We start from the raw sequence: 25,459 nt of genomic DNA on the forward strand, positions 1-25,459 counted from the left end.
ACTGAGGCCAGAGGGTCGAGGGAACAGGAATACACTGAAGAAAATGTGGGCAACCACAGAAATGACTTGGTGTGGAACATTTCACGCAGGTATCTCAAGTGTTTTGAATGAGACTTGTTTAATAAAGGATAGTCTTTCATTCCTGCCACATCGGCGAATGTGGCAGATACCTTAATTGACTAAACTGAGTCTGAGAAAAATTCAGCTAAGACTAGACTAATTTTTAATGATGAATGTGGGGACAATACTGTAAATGTTTCAAGGGATGCTGTGTTTAAAAAACTGAGCTTATTTAACCCACAGTGTCATTCATCCTTAGACACATTTTATAAAGTATGTAAAGCCGAATTCTCTGACTATTTTGATAAAAATAGATGTAATTATACTAAAAAGAGGTTTGATAACCTTAAAGCTGTTTTTAATTAACTGTAACAGCATTTGAAACTGACGCTACCATAGTTATAAGACCTGCAGGTAAGGGGGGGGATCATATAGTTGTCACAGATGGTGATTTCTATTTTGAGTCTGTCTGAAACGCTGCAGGATGTTTCTGTATATAAACATATTGATTTGTCAGATATTGATCGCATGATTGTGAATGTTACTAGCATTCTAATGCAACAAGTCACTAGTGGTATGATGACTAAAGAATTTAGTTACTTTGTGGTTGAGAAACCTTTGATTCCAACACTACAGGGACTGCCCAAAGTCCATAAGAATGCACAGAGACCCCCTTTTAGACCCATTGTGGCAGGTGAGGGGGGTGGGTCACTGAGCCATTATCTATGTGGAGAAGCAATTAAAACCAGTACTAGAACAATATCAGTATATTTTACGAGATATGGAAAGTGCTACAAGATTTATATTCTTTATTGATGGCTATGACAAGTCTTTGAATGGTGTCTTAATGCCAACATATGATGTAACTTCATTGTTTACAGCCATACCCAATACACAATGCATAATGATGGTCAGCAGTTTCCTTAAGCGTAATGGCTGTTATTCTGCAATGCATATAAACTTGATATGTGAATTGCTTGAAATAATTTTACAAAACAGTGTTTTCGTGTTCAGTGGGAAGTTTTATAGACAAATGTTAGGTGTAGCTATGGGCACACCATGTGCCAATAGCTGTGCCAACATGGTATTGACTGAATGAGAATCTGTTTGCTCACACATCCCTTAGCATGTGAATACTTAGTATTCTATAGAAGGTTTGTAGACCTTTGTATTTTTTGGGTAGGTGTGGAATCAAAACTACGGGAACTGATTGAGTATATGAATCACAGTAGTGAATTTTTAAGGTTCACAGGAAAATATTCTGCAGATGCTATTCAATTTTTAGATATTCAAATGAGCATTGATAATGAAGGCTGTGTCCACACAGATAGACATACTAAAGACTGCTATTATGCATCATACCTCCATAGAACTAGCATGCACCCTGACCATATATTTAATATTTTGAAGGGTCAAGCAATGCGTTGTTCTAGATTGACTGATAGGGACACTAGATGGGATTAAGAATTTAATAAAAAGAGTAATTTCATCACTGGGGGGTGTCATGAAATGAGTTTCTTAAAACAGCAGTTGATGTCAAGGCTTTGAGCAATAATAGAGCCAAACCATATTTTTCCAAATCCTGGACATATAAGGTACATAAGAAGCCAGATAATAAGACTTTATTTATTTTCTCGTATACTAGGGATAGTGGGGCAAAAAAGGATATTCTGCATAGGAATTGGAAAATTCTCCAAACTGACACTCATATAGCCCAGATTGTGGGGGAGAAACTACAGTTGATGTATAAGAACATGAAAAACTTGAAATGCAGGCTATGCTATCCGAATATAGGACCATATTCTGAATTATTAGTCTCAGGGCAAGGGACCATTAAGTTTGGCCACTAGCTTCTATGATTACATATATGAAGGGATTGACTTTAAACACCCTGATACAGGAAATGTATTTAACTTTTCTATTAATGCCAACTGCAGCAGTATGAACCGTATTTAGCTCACTGCATGCTTTGTTCATTTTATGTTTGAAAAACCAACAGACGTCTGCGTGAGCGTATTGGAGATCATGTATACTGTCACAAGAAAGGATACACTTATAGTGCCATAGCCAGACATATGCTGAAATCATAAGACATGCATTCAATTAAATTCACTGTACTAGAGTTTGTGCCTGAGGGCATTAGACTAGGTGATATTTCTAATACCACTGAGAATAAGGAACTCAAATGGATTATTAAACTTGGAGCCCATTTGGGCAAAGGGCTCAATGATCATCTAGCCATCACTGCTAGACTGAGGGACAGGAAACTAAAGAAATGATGACGTTTTATACTTTTTATATATATGCCATTTAAGAATGTGTTTAATTTATATTCTTTGTTTCAATTGAATGTGTGATGTTATAAAAGGAAGTGATGTATGTTTCTAGTAAGGTCTGTTGAAGCAATTTTGAATTGTAAAAGCGCTTACCTTTTACTGTTTATTAAAAGTAGATTGACTTTTTAGTACATGCCTCCCTGCTTTTCTGCTGTACTTTGCCAATTTTATTGTTTTTGGAGATGTGTGTGTGTGTGTATTTAAATTGGAAACACAGATATATAGTATACATTTTCATATATATTTATACACATGCGCACGGATATACGTACTCAGGTACACGTATACATGCATATATGTAGTGTATCATGTATATATATATATATATATATATATATATATATATATATATATATCTGTAGAGAGAGAGAGGCACGCACACACAAAACATGAGCCCCAAACAATGTAGTAAGTGAAGTTTTATATCACTCATTACCGATATGCATGGAAACCAGATACAGTAGTCCATGAAAAGAAGTCAGAAGTAGCATTAATCATTGAAATTACTGTCCCACTGATTATAGGGTCTTATGTACAGAGAGAGAGAGACAAAGTCATAAAATATCAGAATTTGGAGGCAGAAACTAGAACAGTGTGGAAGGAGGATATGCAGGAAGCTCCAATATTACTAGGAGCAATTTTACTTGAATTGAGTAATATTTAGGTAGGCTGTTGATGCATGTATCTCCATATGAATTGCAGGAGTAAATTCTGAGCACATTGCAGATGTTGTGAAGAGCACTTATGGCTAACATCAAAGACTGAAACAATATTCATTTCATGAACTTTAATTGCACTTTGACTAAGGAATGCAGTCCATTCCTGTCATGGTATCAGACACCCAGAAGACTCAGAAAATGTGTGTGTGTGTGTGTATATATATATATATATATATATATATATATATATATATATATATATATATAGAGGTTCATAGGTTCATACTAGACTATCTGCCCTGGGGCAATTATAAGCTTAGCCCGATTCTGTATGGCTTACGCCACCCTTTGATTTGAGTATACTGTGCCCTTTTTAAGGTTTAGTTTACTGTGCCTCTGTCTAATAGTGACACGGGAGTAATCCCTGGGACAAACCTACGATCCCCCATCCACCTATCGAGATTCTTCTTGAAGAAATTCATTGAGGTGCTCTGAATCACATGAACTGGAATTCTATTCCAGAGCGAAGGGAGCCTCTGGGTTATGAACCTGTCCCTCCAGCAAGTTCTGTTTATTTCTGTGCTGAGGTTCAAGTCCCTCGAGCGTGTGGCTCTAAGAGATTTAGATTTCCTGAGGTGGAAGCATGTCCATTAATTCTGGATTTGCCATAGCTTTGTATGTCAGGCATAGATTGCCTCGAAGTAGGCGGTATGCATCTGAGTAGAGCTGGAGGTTTTTTTTAACCGAGCAGCATATGGCATCTGTTTGAGACCCTTGATCCTCTTGGTGAGATACTTTTGGGGTCTTTCTAATTGCTGCAGGTGTCTGGTAAGGTACATCCCAAAAGGGGCATTGTATTCTGTGATGGGCCTGATGAGGGATGAATAAAGGGGCACTATTACCTCTCTTGATCTAGATGTGAAACCCTTTGTGATGAGGTTGGCTATGTTGAAGGTCTTTCTAACCACTTTGGCAATGTGGTTTTCGAAGGAGAGATTGCTATCAACTTGGGTCCCCAGGTCCCTAATAACTTTCTCTGTACTTAATGGGTTTCCGCCTATGTGGTAATTTTTGGGCACATTGTTTTTGCCAAAGGGTATGACTATACATTTTTTGGCATTTAGCTTTAAACCATGGCGCTGGCACCAGATGTCCTTCAAGGATGCAACTGCAGTCCTGACATATGGGTTGTCCTGCCTCAGGCAGCCCTTCGGTCGGCCGGATTCCAAAGTCTGGGTCCGGCGTCGGCTGATGTCACCCTTTCCCCGACGTCAGAGCGCCTGGGGTATAAAAGCGTCAGCCGACGCCATCTTCAGTCTTTCTTGCCGGCCGAAGCGGAAGCAGTTCGCAAGTGTCGGTCGACCAGCTCCTGTGTTTTCAACTACTGAAGTCTTCAAAAAAGCTAAGTACCCCGTTGGGGACCTTTTCTTGCCTCAGCCGAATAGCATTGGTGGTATAGTGGTGAGCATAGCTGCCTTCCAAGCAATTGACCTGGGTTCGATTCCCGGCCAATGCAAGAAATCTGTACATTTATAAAACTGTAAAAGTTAATTGTTTAACTTGTTGGAAACAAATACCTCATAAGGATTTCCACTCTTACTGCTTACCCTGCCTAGGCCCAGAACACAACGTCTCGGCCTGTACAGCTTGTGCTTCTTTCAATAGACGCACTCTTAGGCATCGGTCAGAGTTTGCACAGGATTATTTTGGGGAAGATTTCTGTTATATCATGCCGTCGGAGCTTCCGACAGCACATTTACCTAAAAAACGGAAGGATAAGGACCGACGTCCGCTGTCTCTGCCGACGCCACGCTTAGGCCTACCGCGAGTGTCTCAGTCTCTTCTGAGCCGGTTTCACAACCGCTACAGACCGACGACACCGCCCCACCGGTTACTTCATTACCGGAGTACAGCTCGGTGCCGGTTTCTGTTCTCCCCTCTGAGACCGAAGCCCAGGATACTTCTAACACCATTTCAGTGGATAAGACTACTCCAGCACGTGGGGCTGCCAGGCCTCCAGTGTCTGTCCATTAAGGCCTACACACGTGCTAAGGCTGCCAAACAGGCTAAGTCTCTCCCTCCAAGATCTGTTTCTCTGGGATCCACTTCTGGTTCTCAAATTTTAAGTTTAGCTGAGGACCTTATTTCTTTAATAGGAGTTCTCAGCCACATCCAGATAGAGGCTCTCAGCCGCCTTCTGTCAAGAGGCCTAGGGTTGAGCAGGTAGATCCCCAGTCCTCCGATGAGGCCTCAGGTGATTCTGCACATTCAGACTACCAGGAGGAGGCCTTCCCGGCCTACGAGGATTCTGATGCGGAGAAATCCATTCCCTCTGCTTCTCCTCCTGAGGAGTTTTCCTTTGGGGAAACGCTTCATTCCATGAGGGAACACTTCAAATGGCAAGGCCACGAATACTCAGATTCTAGGAAAAGGTTAAGGGAATTTTTAAAGCTACCTCAGCATAGACCCTTAGCTATTCCTCCAGTTTTAAATGTTTTAGATGATGTGTACTTAGAATCTAGTGTTTCCCCTGACTCCCTCCCCCCTGCTCCTGTCAAGCCAGACAGGTACTACAGGGTCCCAGACTCGCATCAATTCCTGTACAAGGGCCATACTGCTGACCCTGAAACTATTTCTCAGGGGCCTAAAGGGGTTTCCTCCACTACTGCTAAGAATCCACTTCCTTCGGAAAAAGATTCTGGGGCTTTAGAATGGTGGGGCAAGAAAGTATATACATCTTCCACCCTTTCTATGCGAGCATTAAATTGTCAATTTCATATGATTCAGTATCAGGCATACATGTTGGATGACTTGCAAAAGAAATTGGCTTCCCCTGAACCATTTCATAGAAAGGGATTACAGGAATTGGTTTATAATACTCAGCAGGTTAGCAACCATTTCCTTCAGTGTGGATATGATGCATTGGAAGCTTCATGTAGAGCAGCAATGACAGGTGCGGTCATACGCAGACATGCTTGGTTAAAGGAACAAACATTGCCAGACCATGTGAAAATTAAGCTTTTGGACGCACCAGTAGAGAAACATAAGCTATTTGGTGCTACTGCACAAGAGGTTTTAAAGAAAATAGAGGAAATGGCAAAATCAGTGCAAACAGTCAGATTTCCTCCAGGTACAGCCTCCAAGATTCAGCAGGAATTGGCCTTCTAAGCATTGGTCCTTTCCAGACACAGACAAATTTCAAAGAGGCAAAAACAGACGTGGCAGAGGTAGAGGGCAAACTCGAGACTCCTACAGAGGACGTCAATGGCAGCCTCTGAACCAGAGAGGTGGGGGCAGGACCTTCCACTGCTCCGCAGGGACAATCTCAATGACTTGACTTTGACTCTGCCATCCAGGGCTCAATTAGAAGCACCTTTTGGCAGAAAATTATTTTTATTCTCACAAAATTGGCACAATATTACAAAGGACAAATGGATACTGGACATAATAGACAAAGGATGCAGATTCCACTTTCATACATTACCAACAAGACATGGCAGGCCAAACCTGCCACCAAATCAAATGGCAGAGGCACTCAAACAAATAACCAACCTACTTCAAATAAGAGCAATAGAAAAGGTTCCTTCTGCAGAACAAGGCCAAGGATTTTATTCAAGACTGTTCCTTATTCCAAGAAAAGAAAACCAATGGAGACCCATTCTGGAATTGTCCGCACTGAATACTTACCTTATTGTGCCAAAATTCAAAATGCTTACTTTATAGCAACTCCTTCCCATGCTGGGCAAGGGGTCTTGGCTGGTAACTCTGGACCTCAAGGAGGCATAACTACATGTCCCAATCAGACAAAGTTGCAGAAGATACCTCAGATTTCTTGCAGGCTCAGAGCATTATCAATTCTCAGCATTGCCCTTTGGCTTATCTACTGCACCCAGAGTGTTCATGAAATGCCTGGCATCAGTAATTGCACATTGCAGACTTCAGGGGATACAAATATACCCTTACCTGGACGACTGCCTTATACAAGCGGACAGCCAACAAGCCTTGTTAAAAAAACTTGGACTATGTCATTCACCTACTGCAGGCCTTGGGATACACAGTCAATATTCAGAAATCAAGTCTAGTACCATCCCAACAAATACCTTTCCTGGGTGACACACTGGACACAAACACCCAGATGGCATTTCTGACAAAAGAAAAACAAAAACAATTACCAGAATACTTCAGAAAATTAGCAACACACACCCAGATAACTGCAAGGAAAATCCTGCAGGCTCTGGGTTTCATGGCATCTTGCATTCTGATTCCACATGCAAGGCTGCATATGAGGAAACTACAATGGTATCTATAAAGTCTATGGTCTCAGCACAGCCACAGCCTGGAAGCATTGATCCCACACATTCCATGCCTTCAAAAGGAATTTCTGTGGTGGGCCCAAGCAAGCCAGATAAACAAAGGTCTGCCTTTCAGCAAGCCTCATACAAGTCAAACCATAACAACAGACGCCTCAGACCATGGATGGGGGGGGGGGGTGCACATGGAGGGCAGATGCATTCAAGGACAATGGATACAAAAAGAAAAGCACCTGCACATCATCCAAAAAGAAATGCTGGCAGTGATGCATGCAATCAAGGCCTTCGAAAAGTTCATGCATAAGGGCCATCTACTAATAAAGACAGACAATACCACAGTTATGTGGTACATAAACAAGCAAGGAGGTACCCATTCCTACCCTCTTTGCAGACTGGCAATGAATCTCTGGGATATTTCCCTTCAATTGAAAATAGAGCTACAATCCCAGTTTGTACCAGGGAAGGACAATGTTCTGGCGGACAGCCTAAGCAGAAACATCATGGATCCACACGAATGGATGTTGCATCCAGACATTTTCTTACAAATAACTCAAGCATGGGGAAGGCCGGACATAGATCTTTTTGCCTCCCACCTCAATCACCATCTGAAAAAGTTTTGCACAAGGACATACCATCCTCAAGCTTGGAAGGTGGACGCTCTCTCCTTCAGTTGGAACTCTCTAACACTATATGCCTTCCCACCTCTTCCTTTGATGACCAAGGTGTTACTAAAGATCAAGACAGAGCAGCCAAAAGTCATACTGATAGCTCCAGACTGGCCAAGACAACACTGGTACCCACTGCTCCGGAGCTTGACACACACCAATCCGTGGCTCCTTTCTCAATGGCCACCACTTCTGACACAGCACAATTACTGGACACTACACCCCAGCTTGAAAACATTGAAGCTGACAGCTTGGAAGATTCCATGACTATTCCTCAGGATACACTTTCCAAAAGGGTAAAAGATATCATCCTGGAGGCGCAGACCTTCCACTAGAAAACATACTCCAAAATGGAAGAGATTTCTTATCTGGAACAGCAAAAAGGGTCAAGACCCATCAGTGATGAGCATTCCACAGATCCTAGAATATTTGGCTGAAATGCTCCACAATGGCCTTTCATATTCTTCCATAAAAATACATGCTTCAGCAATATCTGCCAAATATAACACTGATCCGCCTGTATTTTCTCACCCATTGCTAAGACAGTTTCTAAGAGGTATAAAGAACATCAACCCTCCAAGGAAACCACCAGTGCCTGCATGGGACCTCAACTTCATGCTGGAAAAATTAACTCTTCCTCCCTTTGAACCAGCAGCATCTTCAGAGTTGAAATTTCTGTCTTGGAAGACAGCTTTCCTTCTGGCAGTAACCTCAGCAAGAAGAGTCTCTGAGCTACAGGCCCTTATGGCGATACAACCATTTCTCATTTTTCATCAGGACAGAGTTTCTTTGAGAACCAATCCGTTATTCATGCCAAAGGTGGTATCCAGGGTGTCCCTGAATCAAGCTATTCACCTGCCTACCTTCTTTCCCAATCCTCAAAATAAAGGAGAGAGACTTCTGCACACCTTGGACATACACAGACAGTTGCGCCACTACTTGGACAGAACAAAGTCTTTCAGAAAATCTGACCAGCTTTTTGTAGCTTGCGCTGCTGGATTGCAGGGAAAAGCAATTTCCAAACAGACAATTTCTAAATGGATTGGAAATTGCATTCGATTCTGCTACTCTTTTTATGGAAAAACTGTGCCAGCTGACATCAGGCCACATTCCACCAGAGCTACAGCCACCTCCACAGCCTTTTTAAGAGGGGTGGCAACAAAGGACATTTTAGAAGCTGCTACATGGAGCTCCGTGCATACATTTTCCAAACATTACAACCTGCCTTTATATTCCAGATCCAGAGCAGGGTTTGCTTCTGCAGTCCTGCAGGGCATTTTAGCTACACCATCTTTGTCTTAGTGCCTACCACCCCCAGGTTGGCTATGGTATTCAACCCATATGTCAGGAATGCAGTTGCATCCTTGAAGGACATAGTACAGTTTTGTACCTACCATAATTGTAGATGTCCGATAGGTATGCAACTGCAGTCAGGTTTTCCCTCCCACCTTACCCCTCTGTGGTATTCTTTTGGGTTCTACCCCTCATTTTAGCTACCTGGGGTAATCTTTTATGGTGTATTTGTTTTTATGTTGTTGTACTTGTCTGGAATTTCTCTATTTTCAAAATTTAGCCTTCCTTAGAGGGCACCTGGCATCTGGGGCAAGAAACACTGAAGAAGATGGCGTCGGCTGACGCTTTTATACCCCAGGCGCTCTGACGTCGGGGAAAGGGTGACATCAGCCGACGCCGGACCCAGACTTTGGAATCCGGCCGACCGAAGGGCTGCTTGAGGCAGGACAACCCATATGTCAGGACTGCAGTTGCATACCTATCGGACATCTACATTTATGGTAGGTACAAAACTGTACTTTATCTGTCTCTCAGACCTTTTTGAAGGATGTTTGTGTCGGCTGTAGAGTCTATTATGGCACCCAGTTTGCAGTCGTCTGCGAACATGGTGAGCCATAGTCCTCCCTTGTTTGCCTGTACCTCGGAAAAGTATATACCGAACAAGAGTGGTCCCAGGACAGAACCCTGTGGGACGCCACTTGTGACCGGTTTCGAGTCTGACATGGCTCCAGCAACTCTCACTCTGTGGGTTCTGTCTTTGAGCCAGTTTGCGACATAGGGGTTTATATTTAAGCTGGATAGCTTATCTATGATGCCCGGGTGGGGTATTGTGTCATATGCCTTTCCAAGGTCCAGATAGGCTATGTGGACTACCTTCCCTTCATCTATGGCTTTGCTGACTGTTTTGAAGAAGTCAACCAGGTTCAAAAGGCAGGATTTTGACAATGCCGAACTGGGTAGGATCTAGTGTCTGTAGGTCCCCGATGTCTTTGTTTATGAGCTCCAGGATGATCCTCTCCATAGCCTTGCAGACTAAGCTAGTCAGGCTTATGGGGCGATAGTTTCCAGAGTCCGTAGAGGCTCCACCTTTGTGGAGTGGGACCACTGTTGCTGTACGCCATTCTTTGGGCGCACATCCTGTAGTGAGGCTGAGATTGTATAGCTGTTTTATTTGAGGGATTAGTTCCTCTTGGAGTTCATGTAGGACGCAACCTGGGACGCCATCTGGTCCCATGGAAGCAGAGTTTTTTGCTTTGGAGAGGGCAGCCTTCACCTAGTATCAGAGATGTTTGGGAGGCAGCCCTCTGCCGGGATAGATACTTGCTCTTTTGGGGGGGAGGGGGTGGAGAAGTTTGCACTGAGCCTGTCTGCCAGGATATTGACGATGTCTGTGGGTTCAGTGTATTTTTTGTCGTTTAGAATCAACTCAGAACAAGTCTGGGAGTTGCATCCCAGGTTCTTAACATAACTGAAAAAAGCCTTATGATCGTCTTTGGTGTCCTGTGCAATTTTTCTCTCGAAGCTGGCCTTGGAGGATTTTGAGGGATCGTAATTTTTTGCTAGTACTGATCAGAGATGCCTTCCCTATTAGAGATTTTGCTCTATCATGTAGTAGCTTCCTCCTTCTGTTGTACAGTTTATTTATGGCAGGGATCCACCAGACTGGACGTCTGCCTTTGGATGATTGGGTCTTGGTTTTGTTTGGGATAGCATGATCCATGCATTCCTGGAGATGTCCGTAGAATGCGTTTATATAGGATTCTGCAGTTTGGGCTGTAGTTTCCACTGGCCCTGGGGCCTTGAAGGATTCCACTTTGGTTTTGAGAAGTGAGAAGTTCGCTTTTGAGAAGTTTTTCACTGTGGTTTTCTGGGCTGGGGGTGGGGTCGGGATGTGGACATCCAGTGAAATTAATTTATGGTCTGATCTTACCAATGAGAGATATACTTCTGGTGTGGAGCATGGAGTCCCCATGTTGGTAATGATCAGGTCTAGTATGTTGTCCCCTCTTGTGGGAGTGGTGACTAGTTGTTCCATAGCATTTGAGTTTATAATTTCCAGGAACCTTTGGGCTAAGGTGCTAGGGCTTGAGTAGTGCTCCCAGTCAATGTTTGGGTAGTTGAAGTCACCCAATATAATGGTGTTCAGAGAGATCTTCATGTTCTTCAGTGTTTTCAGGAAAGCCGAGTGTGATTCCTGACTTTGAGAGGGTGGTCTGTAGGATGCTATAAACTGAAAAGCAGTCTTGCCCCACTGTTAGTTGCACATGGATGGTCTCCGATACTTCGTGCAATGCCACTAACCTGGAGGTGTGGATATCCTTGATAAATATGGAAACTCCCCCTCCTTTTGTGGTTCGGTCCAGGTTTTGGGGCCGAAAAGCATGATATGAGGTATAGCCTGGTAGTGCTGGGGTGCTCTCTGGAGCCTTCAACCAGGTTTCTATCACTGCACAGATATCTATGTTCTCCATACTGAGGAGAGCTTTGAGTGCGTATATCTTGAGGTTAAGACTTCTGGCATTAAGCAGCATTACCCTTAGTTTCTTGTTCCTTGTGCTGTCTATGGGGGTGGGTTTGACTTTTGAGCCTTGCCTAAAAAAGGCACTATGGGGGTGGCAAGAGCCTTTGCCAATATCCGAAAGCCCAGTGGTGACAGGTGCAAGCCGTCCCTTGCGAAGCAATGTGGCTTGTCGAGCATGTCATCCCAGGCTGACAGACACTGGATCCCCTTTGAATGACATCCAAATTTTAGCCAATTGTTAAAATCGATCATTTTGTCTTTGTACTGTGGCATCATTCTAGGTGAGGGTAAGATGCCGCTCAAGGTCAGGGTCATACCAGCCTGGGCTACATTATCAGAGAGCTCGTCTATGTCTCTTTTCATGTAGTCCGGGGAGGTAAGTCTCAGGTCATTCACACCAGCATGTACAATGACTGAGTCATATTTGTATTTGCTTTGGAGTGACCTGAGTGCTTGCGTTATGTGCCGGATCCTAGCACCCGACAGGCAGCTCACCGTGACCTTCTCTTTATTCAGCCTGGTGAGCAGGACGTCAGTGTGTCTGACAATAGTCACCTATTGCAAGAGTATCAGGAGTGTTGTTCAGCCTTAAGGGCTGTGCTGCTTGGCACACTGACTTTGTGGGCTATGTGTTGTGCGTGTTTTGTTTAGAGGTAGCGTTTGCTTGGATGTCTGCTTCTGAGGTCTCTGTTGCTTAGGTAGATTTTTATTTAGAGCCTTCGAGTATGTTTTTGTTTATTTATGTGTTTGGTTCGCTGATGTGGTGGGACTATGTGATACTGGAATTGTGTTGTGTGAGGTTACCTTCTCCTGACTGGTTACACCAGTTTTGAGATGAGAGAGCTCAGCCTCCAGTTTGGCTAAATAGTTGCATCTCTCACATATATTTGAACCTGTTTGGAGGAGGAGAGGGTTGTCCATGTACATGAGACAGTTGTAACATTGCCTCAAAATTCCCAGATTCACCAGCTGGACTGGAGAGGAAGCCATTGACTGACCTTTGGGCATGCTAGAGTAATATACGGAAACTGAATTTAAGACGGACCAATAGAGGACAGGGTAATCGTAGAGAGTATAAGAGTAAGTAGTGCTTATGGTTTAATAGTGGTAACTTGTAGGATTACTTAATTGGACCAGTGAAGGGCCTTAGAATGAGAATATGGTGTTTAAATTGAGAGATAAAGCAGTTCTAAGGGAAAAAGTGAAGAGCAGACTTTGTGGAACCAGGAATAGTTTAAACCCAATTAGGTGGCGCTGCCCGCTGTTGCGCTATGCACAAAAACACGCAAAAGAGGGTTTTAAGAGAGGAAGACTGAGTTTGGATTTGACCCAAAATGGCCAATAAAACTACAGTTTCAAGTCCGTAACCACTCCCACGGGGGCAGGCAGGCTGCTCAATTTTTTCACTGCCACTGATCAACAGAGACTTCCCTTTAGCCCAAGCAAAAAATGGCCTCAAAGAAACTTACAAAAACAGTTCAAGAACAGCAAGCCTGTAAGTGAACTTTTTTAAATCTCAGAAGTGGGGGAAAGGCAAGATTATTTTTGTTTTTTTGTTATTTTCAGAGATAGAGGATCACAAGCATCAACAAGTTATAACAGTGCAGTAAATGACCCCACACGAGTGCTAGGCCAAAATGCAAGTTTTGAGAAAAAAACGATTTTAAAAGTAAGTGCAAACAGGAAATTCAGTAAACAGCTCTAGGTTGTGCTATGTGTGTGTGTATGTATATATATATATATATATATATATATATATATATATACATATATATATATATATATATATATATATATATATATAAAACTCTTCTGTAATAAGTGAAAAATAAAAACTTTAAATGACAGGATAAGAGCTTTCAGGTTAAACCCTTCATAACTACCAGTAGAGGGTAAAATGAAGCATTTGTAATTGAAACTTGACAGTTGCTCCTTTCACACACTGCCTTTTAGTTATCCAGTCAGTTGTAGTAGAATTTACTTTCATGAGACATAAGGTCATGAGTGGAAATAGTAATTTCCATATCCATCCTGGTGATTCCCTTGTTTTCATAACACACACACACACACACACACACACACACACACACACACACACACACACACACACACAGAGCAAGGACAGAACAAGTTAGTAATAATGCAGCCTCTAACAAACTGGTTTCATAAAAACATTCTCGGCGTAAAGGCATGCACTTCCTTATTCATTTAAATAAACCAAATTTAAAGAGATATGTTTCTATTACCAGAGTTACACCAATCCATATTTAAACATATGATTGTGTGTGTAGGAATTTGTGAAACCCTTACCCCATAATGCATAATGCATTCAAGTCCTACAAAAAAAAAATGTATTGAAAGTTGTACCAATTTGTGCTTAGAATATCGATTCGGTCCTCCATGAGCAACGGCAGCGACGAGGAGATCCCGAATGGGCAGAGGAGACACTCTTCTCCTTTTTTGTCGAACTGCATGCCGAGGAAGAACGACAAAGACAACATGGTGAGGCACGGGAGTGCTACCAACGTTACTAGCCAGTTGGTTAGTCAGGATGAGGATGTTTATCTTATATCAGGCGCAAAACCAAAACGGCTACCACCTGTACGGACTTATGCTATGGAAGAGAAATTTAGTGGCGCCAAACACAAATATGGCAAAGGTACTGTTTTTCAGCGCTCTCCTACGGGGGATATAGATAGCGCTAACATTTTAGATAAATTTATGCAAATGCCTTTTGAATTTGATGACAGTACTAAATCTAATGTTAAAAATAAACGTGTGGGAGGTGAGGAGCATTTCACCTCACTCAAGGAACTTATTTACAGCTTTGGTAACAAGTTGACGAAAATTAAAAGTATTCAGGTAGACAATATGTATCTTCGTAAGTGTATGGACATTGGTATAGTCCCTATGGGACTACGTTTTTTCAAGGAACCCCTCGAGGTTGAAATGAATGAAGATCATATCAAAATGTGTAATGACATGTTTAATGGGTTCGGAAAACAGTTCATGCAATTTATTGTTAACTGCAATGATTCAAACTTAGTTGTTTGTTGCAGGAAGTTGAACAGTTAAATAAATGTATTCAAAAGGATATGTTATTCCCACAATGGGAAAAATTGTATTACAAACAATATGAATACGCTGAAAGCCATTGTAAAAAAGGTTTTGATAGGAAATGTAGAAAGTTACAGAGGGATATTATCCAGTATGAGAAAGGTATGGTATATAGATGGAATGTTAATAAAAAAGAAGGGGCGTTTAACAAAAAACACAGGGGGGATAACCAGGATATGAAATATACTACTGGTTACTATGATTTCTCCACAGCCCCAGATGAAGGAGAGTCTTTTTTAGAGGAAGAAGGGGATTATTACAATTGGCAGACAGTGAAACAGAAGGGGAAAGGGAAAAACAGATGGACAGGACGCAAACACTATCATTAGCGTATTCCGATTTTTTCAACTGTCCTACCCTGCTGGATGGGTGTGCCAACCCTGCAATGCACACAATGGATAATAATGTGGATAGTGTTATTGATGGGATACTTCACACAAGTGGGGAAATGAAAATTTACAATTATAGTACATATCAAGTACACTCTGAACTTTTTTCTATTTTTTCAAAGGGTATGAAGTTTATCCCTGACAAATCCCTGGATATTACCGATACATTAGTTGAATTCAAACTATTTCTGAGGAAGTTAAATCTAGGTCTTTTTTTCAACAATAATAAGATGGATACAAATACAAATGAACTAAAGAAGAAAAGTGTTTTTACCCCCCCCCCCATGTCCAAAATTTTGACATCTTTTGAGAATGTGGTTAATACCGAAATTTATGGGTTATACAACAAATATAGACACAAGAAAGGACATTGTGATACCAGCAAACAGGTCCATGATATTGTTGATTCACTGTGTGAACACAATATTAGAATTATGTCCGCGGACAAAGGGGGAGGTATTGTCCTTTATGACCAAGAGAAATATATAAGCAAGATTTTTGATTTATTAAACAATTCTTCACAATATGTAGTTTCTTCACTGAATCAAGTGAATATAGCTCATGGTCACATTGATTCATACTTGGAGGAATTCTTACTGGAAAATAGAATTAATGAGGAGATGTACAAATATCTTAAAGTTGAGTTCCCTATATTAGCAACGATTACAGGCATTCCCAAAATCCATAAAAATTTGTTGGATCCCCCTTTTAGACCTATTATATCAGGAAGTGCAGGCAAAGCCTTCCCTTTTGGTCGAGTGATTCATTATAAATTGAGACATGTATACAAGATTGTTGAACACATCATGAAAGACTCATGGGAATTTTTGGGAATTTTCAAGCAGGAGATATGGAGCCCCAATCTCATATTTGTCACTATTGATGTTCAAGACTTGTTTTCTTGCATCCCTAAGGATGATGGCATGAACAGGTTTTACAACAGTATACATAGATACAGTGGATTGGGACAGGACGAAACATCTTTAATAGTTGAATTTATGGATATAGTACTTGACCACAACTTCATCTATTTTGAGGGGGAGTATTACAAGCAGAAGACCGGCGTAGCGATGGGGACAGCGTGTGCCCCCATCTACGCCAACTTGGTGTTACTTGATTGGGAATGTGAATTTGTTTTGAACACCTTATGGATGTCACACATTAAGAGATACGTCCGTTACTTGGACGATATATTTATTTTATGGGAAGGTTCAAAACAAGAATTATCAAACTTCGTGGAGTACATCAATCACACTACAGAATATTTAAAGTTCACATTTCAATGCAACACTGTAGGGATTAACTATTTGGATGTGTATTTATATAGTGATGGTGAGGCATTCCAGTCTCTGATCTATAGAAAAGATACATTTAGCAATGGCTATTTGCACTTTGAAAGTGCACATTCTTATAACACCAAACGTAGTATCATAAGGGGGCAGTGCATTCGATTATGATTATGCTCCAAGAATTAGCATACATTGGACGGTTATTTGCCGACAAAGGATACCCCCAAGCTGTGATAAATGATGTCATTGCATATGTATCTAAGGAATGGGGTAAACAATATGTACCCCTTATAGGTATTGGAATATCGGACTATAACCAACTCTATAGTAATAGTAACAATAGCAATAGTGATACTAGCAACAAATATACTAAGGCTTGCATATTAAAATATGGCAGACACAATAGGGAAGTTAAAAATATTATTATATCTAATTGGAACATTTTGACCAGTGATGTCTCAACCAAGGAGAAAATACCTGACAGACCACAATTTGTTTATAAGACAGGGAACAACTTGAAAAGAATCATTGAGGCTAAGGCCAGTTTCTACAAGAGAAACAAGACGCATAAAACGGGTACAAAAAAATGTGGGCATTGTAATTTTTGTAAATACATATTGGAGACACCATGTATCACATTAAATAACTGTATCAGAAGCAAGGTCAAGTTTTTCCCATGGAAATTGTCAGACCCAACATATTATATATCTGGCCATATGTGAAATATGTATGAATTATTATGTAGGGAAGACTGACCGATGCTTTAAGAACAGGATATATGACCATCTATATTGTATTAGAAAATGTGATATCAATAATGCCTTGTCCCGTCATTTGATTAATAATTCGCAATGTACTGGTTTTAAGTTTGGAATTTTGGAAGTGATATATCCGAACCCAAGAGGGGGAAATATAAAGGCAGTGGTGGGAGAGAAGGAGATCAGATGGCAGATTAGACTCAATGCATCTGTATCTCCGGGGTTGAATGAAATGATCCCCACCAAACCCCTTGTTAGGACATAAGTAAAGTTACTTGCATTACACAATATATACCTTATTATTATTAGGTTGTTTGTGTCTACCTTTACTTAAATATTTACAAATTATATACAAAAAATAAAATATTTATACTACATTAAATTATTGTCTTTGCAAATATACATGTGAGGTTTAAACATTTGTATTCATGTAGTTTTAAGTTATTTGACATTTGATAGGACTTGCTATTTGGTAAAAAATGGAATAGCTGCTTGTGTGGATATTTTATTCCTTTAAGATGTTGTATATTTAATTGAATAATAGTTTTTATGGGCGGTTTTCTTAATTATCAGTATATATGGGAGTGTTTCTTCACATTATGTGTTCTGAGGAAGTCATTTTAGTTTGAAAGCGCTAAACCTTTGTACTGTGTTTTAAATAGAGTACTTTCATTGTGCTGAATCCAGTTTCCTGGCGTTTTTGCTACCATTCGTGGTGGACTTTGGTTCTTTGGTTGGATTCCAGGACATTTGCTTGCTTTATTGTGCTTAGAATACTCATAGAACTTTGGCAATTGATAGCGCTTAGATGTACAGCAATCCTATTTTTAAAAGCCCTAGAAGTTTGGCCTACTTAAAGTGCTCCGCATTGGCAGATGGCCATATAAATAACCCATTCAGTACTACAAGTAATGAGCTAACAGAAAAAATTTAAGCAGTATTAACAGAGGTGGAGGACTTTGTGCAAGATGCCACCTTACTGTAAACACCGTTACGACATATAGCGCTCCCCACTGCTATATTACCGTCTAGGTCTTGTTTATCCACTTTCTATCTTTTAAACCATGACAAATGTTCCTGAATATTCCTACTCCAAATTCACAGTAATCACTTAAATACTGAGGAAAACAAGTCATCCATCTTAAGTATATACCAATATCTATTCAAAATGCCAGTTTTTTTTATATAAAAAAAAGACCACAATAAATCATTTCAAAACTTTTGCCACCTTTAATATGACCTATAACCAGTACAATTCAATTGAACAGACAAATCTGTTAGGGGAAAATTATAAAAAATGTGGAATAACCTGGTTGCATAAGTGTGCACACCCTTAAACTATTACTTTGTGAAGCACCTTTTGATTTAATTACAGCATTCAGTCTTCTTGGGTACACACCTGCCATCAATTAGACTGATTAACCCCAAATAGTCAGCTATCCTAGTAGGATTTTATTGAGAATTTACTCAGTTGCCTGCTACAGCAAAAGCCATGGTTCTCAGAGAGCTTATGAAGCATCAAAGGGATCACATTATTGAAAGGCATCATTCAGAAGGGTACAAAAAAAATTTCCACAGCATTGGATATACCATGGAACACAGTGAAGACAGTCATCAAAAAGTAGAGAAAATATGGGACAACAGTGACGTTGCAAAAGAACTGGATGTCCCTCCAAAATTGAATAAAAGACTAGACGAAAACTGGTCAGGGAGGCTGCCAAGAAACCTACAGCAACACTGAAGTAGCTGCAGAAGTTTCTGGCAAGCATTGGTTGTGTACTACATGTGACAATCTCCTGTGTTTTCGATATGTCTGGACTATGGGGTAGGGTTACAAGATGGAAGACTTTTCTTAAACAGGAAAATATCCAGGCCCGGGTAAAATTTGTAAAACATTACAATTCTCCCAAAAGCATGTGGGAATGTGTTATTGTCTGATGAGACCAAAGTTTAACTTTTTAGCCACAATTCCAAAAAGTAAGTTTGACACAAAAACAGCACTTTGCATCATCAAAGGAACACTATCCCCACGGTTAAGCATGGTGGTGGCAGTTTCATACTTTTTGGTTGCTTTTCATCAGCTGGAACTGGGGCTTTAGTAAGGTGGCGGGAATTATGAACAGTTCCAAATACCAGTCGTATTTAGCCCAAAACTTTCAGGCGTCTGCTAGAAAGCTGAAGATGAAGAGGTATTTCACCTTACAACATAATGACCCCAAGCCTACATCCAAATCAACAAAAGAATGGCTTCACCAGAGGAAAATTTAAGTTTTGGAATGGCCCAGCCAGAGCCCAGACCTAAATCCAATAGAAAATCTGTGGGGTGACTTTAAGGGAGTTGTGCACGAGAGATGCTCTCACAATCTGACAGATTTTGAGCGCTTTTTCAAAGAAGAGTGGGTAAATGTTGCCAAGTCAAGATGTGCTATGCTGATAGACTCCTACCCAAGAAGACTGAATGCTGTAATTAGATCAAAAGTTATTCAACAGATTTGTTTTTTTAATTGAATTGCACAGGTTATAGGTCACATTAAAGGTAGGAAAAGTTTTGAAATTAATTATTGCTGTCTCATTTTTTTTATATCACAAAAACCTGGCATTTTAACATGGGTGTGTCAACTTTTTATATCCACTTTATATAATATGGGTCTCATTAGTTTGCCAAAATATCAGTTAACCGAAATTTAAAACATTGAGATGACAACAATGAAGCCTCACTAGAATGAAAGTTGACACTCTTTACTCCAGAAAAACAGATGCTAGTATAGCACTTAGTTGTTTGAAACCAGGAAGCATTTGAATGGGGATCAGGAAATGCACCCTTTTCCCCACTGTAGTGTGATCTTGGATTTGGTATATACAAGTTGTAGGGTGTGGCAAAAATTTAAAAATTGTGCATTTGTGGTAAACAGTACCCTTATTTTTTTTTTTTTTTTTTTTGTGATTGAGGTGGAAAGTTTTGCATGTATGTCATATTTGCTGGATTTCAGTGGTTTGTTTAAAGGGGCGTGTATTTCTACTGAGTGGTATTTGTCTTTACAAGAGTGTGTTTGGTATCAGTAATGGTGTGTTATATCTGCAGTTGTTTTTTGAGTTACGAGTTTCGATGATAACTTGTTAACTTCCATTATAGTGGTGATTCATTGTCTCAACATTTTAAATTTTGGTTAACTGATATTTCAGCAAACTAAAGTAGACCTGCATATATACCCACAAACACACACTAATATAGAGATATATATAGAGAGATGTATGTATATGTCACGCACACGTACAAACACCCATATATATGTATTTGTATTCATACACACAACATGCATTAAAACATACATATATACACACACACATTCATGCATATACATGCACACACGTATACATGTATAGATTAGATATATAGATATACATACATGTGTAAATGCATACATACACACACATGTATGTATATATGTATATATACATATATATCCTAATTATCTATACCTCCTTATGAGGATTCTGATGCTGAGGAGTCTATTCCAGCTGTATCTCATCCTGAAGATTATTCATTTGGAGAAACCTTGCATACTTTGAGGGGGCATTTTCACTGGGAGAGTCAAGACTTCTCAGAATCAAAAAAGAGGATTTCCTTCTCCCTCAGCACAAGCCTTTATCCATTCCTCCTGTTTTAGACATTGTGGACGATGTGTTTTCGGAGTTAAGCTTGACCCCTCACTCCGTACCTCCGACTCCCAGTAACCCTGACAGATATTACAGGGTCCCTGACTCTCATAAATTTTTATTTAGAAACCCGGCTGCTTATCCTGAAACTATTTCATATGGTCCAAAGGGAGTCAAGGCCTCAACAGCAAAAAATCCTACCCCCTCTGACAAAGATTCAAGGACACTAGACATATGGGGGGGGGAAAGGTTTATACATCTACAACCTTGGCAATCAGGGCTTTAAACTGTCAATTTCATATGCTTAAGTACCAACAACATGTTATGGGATTGCTGAAACAGAAAATGATGTTGATTTCAGAATGTGCAGAAAATAAAGAATTGCAGGAATTAATGCATGCAACTAAACAAGTTGGAAAGCATACTTTGCAATGTGGTTTTGATTCCTTAGAGGCCTCCTACAGGGCCGCAGTTACTGGATCTGTGATTAGGAGGCATGCCTGGTTAAAGGAACAAAATTTGCCTGATCATGTTAAAGCTAAATTGCTAGATGCACCTTTACAGCATGATTCTGTTTGGTATTAAGGCAGAAGAGGTTTTAAAGAAAATGGAAGACAAAGCTAAGTCTATGCAAACTGTTAGACTTCTTACAAGTGCAGCTACTAAGATTCAGTAAACACTGGCCTACAAAAATTGGTCCTTTCCTGTGTCAGAGCTCAAAGGGGCAAATCCAGATACCCTAAGGGTTCCAGATACCAGGTGCAAGACTCATACAGGTCAAAGCAGTGGGGGCGCTTCCACCTGCAAATCTGGAGGAGATAAAGCGCAAACCTACAGAAAGCAATCCCAATGACTTCCCTCTGCCTACACCAAGCACTTATCTTTTGGCAGCACCCATAGGGGGAAAATTAGCACTTTTTGCTCAAAATTGGCAGTTAACCCAGGACAAGTAGGTACTAAACATCATATCACAGGGATACATATTCCATTTCCACACTCTGCCAATGGCAAATGGTTGGCCAGATCTGCCAAAAAATCAGTGGGCAGAGGCAGAGAAACAGGTTACGTCCCTCATGGATATGGGGGCCATTCAGACAGTAATCCAAACAAAAAACAAGGACCAGCATACAAGGCACCTTTAAATAAACATGAATTACTTTAATAAAAGTATATTGGTTCTTTTAACAGACCGGTTTTGGCTAAATCAATACAAAGCCTTCGTCAGTGTTAGATTCACAGAAAAAAGAACCCATTTTATAAATGAGTGAGTTAACCATGTGATTAATTACAACTGCTCATTAAGACTTGGCTTAGAGACCACCAAGTTTAATAATCCATTTTTTCTCCATGGAATTCAGTAGTTCATGCCAACCTAATTTGTTTTTTCTGGGTCTATTTATTTTGTCAATAATGGTGAAACTGAAACATGCATTTCTGTGTATTAATGAATGCTTATAGAGGGCATTGATTTCTCTCATTTTTAATGTTACTGAGGTGTTCAGATATTCTAAATTTCAAGGGTCTTGAAGTTTGACCAATGTAAAATGCAGGGCAATTGCACTTGGCCAAATATATTACCCAGTCCGAGGAACAGTTGCCCAAATATTTTATATTATAAACCTCGGGGGTGTTTTGACTACTATAACTTTGTTTTAAGTAACTTGGCACAATGCGTGCAGTGTCTGCAAGGAAAGCGTCCAGTTAGAGGTTCACCTGATAGTGTGGTTTGGATAGTGTTGGTGCTTGTGGCTTGCAAATGTTTGAAATGATTAAAAAAAGCAGCTAAATTTCTGCCTTTGCGGAAAGAAAATGGGCATCTGTCACCAAGTATTTCATGGAGTTTTGGGTCACATGTTAATATATTCCAGTTTTGCTGAACAGTATTGATTAATATGTTAGCATTGCTTCCATATGTAGTAATGAGTCTGGGTGGTTTGGAATTTAATTGGTTCCTATTTTTGTAAAGGAGATCTTCCATTTTCATGTTGTCCACAGTATGTTTAGTGTGTAATAATTGACCCATTTTATAACCCTGATCATGAAATCTGAGAACTAAATCGTCCCTGAATCGTGTATAGGTGTGTTGATCAGAACAAATGCGTTTGATACGCATAAACTGGGATTTGGGAATGTTTTTGCAAATGTGGGGGGGGGGGTGAAAGCTGGAGGCATGGAGGAGTGAATTGTTCTCAGGGAATTTACGATGGATTTCTGTAGTCAACGTATGATCAGATGCACGGTAAACCAGGACATCCAAAAAAATCATTTTATTTTTATCATAGTTGACAGAGAATTCGATTCCCCATTTATTTTCATTCAAATATGTAGTGAATTCCAAAAGATATTCAGTATCCGCCCTCCATACCAACCAGCAGTCATCCAAATATCTTCGCCAGATGTCCATTTCTTCCATATAAATATTATGCGAAGTGTCATAAATGACCTGTTCTTCGAAGTATGCCATGAACAAATCTGCGTATATTGGGGCAAAAGAAGCCCCCATTGCTGTCCCCTTAGTTTGCAAATAATTTTCCTTGTAAAAGAGTACATTCTTAGTCAAGACATGTTCTGTCAAACACAACAATAGGGTATTAAAGCTGGGTTTGTATAATTCTGTCTTAAGCCAATATTCTAAGGCCACCAAACCAGCCCAGTGTGGAATATTAGTGTAAAATGATGTTACATCCAATGTACAAAGTAACCAGTCTGGTTCCAACTGTTTCGGAAATGATTTGGAGAAATTCCGTAGTGTAAAAAAGCAGCAAAAGTCAGAACTAAATTCCGTAGTGTCCCTAATTCTTGCTCTAACGCATTTTAAAAGTGGATGTAGATATTTGGTTAGGAAGAGAGATAAAGGTTCGGTTAACAAATTCCTACCAGAAACAATAGGTCTGCCAGGAGGATTCTGGAGGTTTTTATGGATTTTGGGTAGAAAATATATATACTGCAGGCAGGGGCCATTCAGACAGTACCAGAAAAGAAAAAGGACAAGGTTTTTACTTGACTGTTCTTGGTACCCAGAAAGGACAAGGCCTGGCGGCCAATACTGGATTTATCTATTTTCAACACATACCTGGTCATTCCAAAATTCAAAATGCTGACTTTGCAGCAGCATCTGCCCATGCTGGGCAAGAATGCTTGGCTGGTGACTTTAGATCTAAAAGAGGCATACCTGCATGTCCCAATAAGACAATCATGCAGAAGATACCTCAGATTCAAGGCTGGCTTAATACATTACCAATTATCTGCACTGCCCTTTGGCTTATCTACTGCGCCCAGAGTGTTTACAAAGTGCCTGGCACCAGTAATTGCATTTGGTCAGCAAAGAAGTATACAAATATATCCTTACTTGGACGACTATCTCATTCAAGCAGAGAACAAGGACACTTTCCTTTGACACCTGGTGTTTGTGAAAAGGCTTCTAACATGCCTAGGGTACACAGTAAACAAACAAATCACAACTGGGTACCCTCTCAAAAGATAACATTCCTGGGTGCAAGCTTGGCTACAACTGCCCAGATGGCTTACCTCACGCCAGACAAGTAAAGGCAACTGACTACTTACTTCAAACTGATAAACACCCAGTCTTCTGCAAGACAAATTCTGCAGGCTCTGGGCTTCATGGCATCCTGCATAGTACTAATTCCATATGCAAGACTGCATGTGAGGAAACTTCAATGGTACCTAAAAAGTTTATGGAGTCACCATTCACACAGTCTAGAAACTGATTCCTCTCATTCCCTGCCTGCAACAGGAATTTCTATGGTGGGCAAAGCCATGTCACCAAAACATGGGACTGCCCTTCACTCTACCCCCTGCCAGCCAAACCTTAACAGACTCATCAGATTATGCCTGGGGGGCCCACATGGCAGGAAGATGCATTCAGGGCTTATGGGAACCAAAACAAATGCATCTACATATCAACAGAAAGAGATGCTAGCTGTTCAAAATGCCCTAACAGCCTTTAAGGACTTACTTCATCCAGGACAACTACTGATAGACGGACACCACAGTCATGTGGTATATAAACAAGCAAGGGGGCACACACTCGTACCCCCTTTGCGGATTATCCGTGACACTGTGGGACACAGCTTTGACCTACCAAATACATCTTCAAGCTCAATTCCTGCCAGGAAAACAAAACACTGTGGCAGACTATTTAAGCAGAAACCTTATGGATCCTCACGAGTGGAAACTAAATCCACAAGTCTTCAGCATGATAACAGAGAAATGGTGGAGCCCAGACATAGATCTATTTGCTTCTCCTCAAAATTATCAGTTGAAAAGATTCTGCACAAGGACTTGTCACAGACAAGCATGGAAAAGTGGATGCCCTATCCTTCAGTTGGAAAAACCTATCTTTACGCCTTTCCTCCTCTGCCTCTTCTACCTAAGGCCCTCCAAA

At 40.6% G+C, this 25,459-nt stretch overlaps 1 protein-coding gene and 1 non-coding gene across 2 annotated transcripts in view; both read left to right on the top strand.

Annotated features, from left to right (window-relative positions):
* The window catches only part of NUP50 (nucleoporin 50), a 1,722,767-nt gene that overhangs the window by 1,426,348 nt on the left and 270,960 nt on the right, over positions 1-25,459 (top strand). The gene's annotated exons all lie outside the window — the stretch shown is intronic.
* TRNAG-UCC lies at positions 4,500-4,571 on the top strand. The gene has a single exon. It is a non-coding gene; the product is annotated as a tRNA-Gly (tRNA).

Source organism: Protopterus annectens, chromosome 11.part0 (assembly GCF_019279795.1).
Source record: "Protopterus annectens isolate FY-2018-M chromosome 11.part0, PAN1.0, whole genome shotgun sequence".
In the NCBI taxonomy this organism is placed as follows: Eukaryota; Metazoa; Chordata; order Ceratodontiformes; family Protopteridae; genus Protopterus; species Protopterus annectens.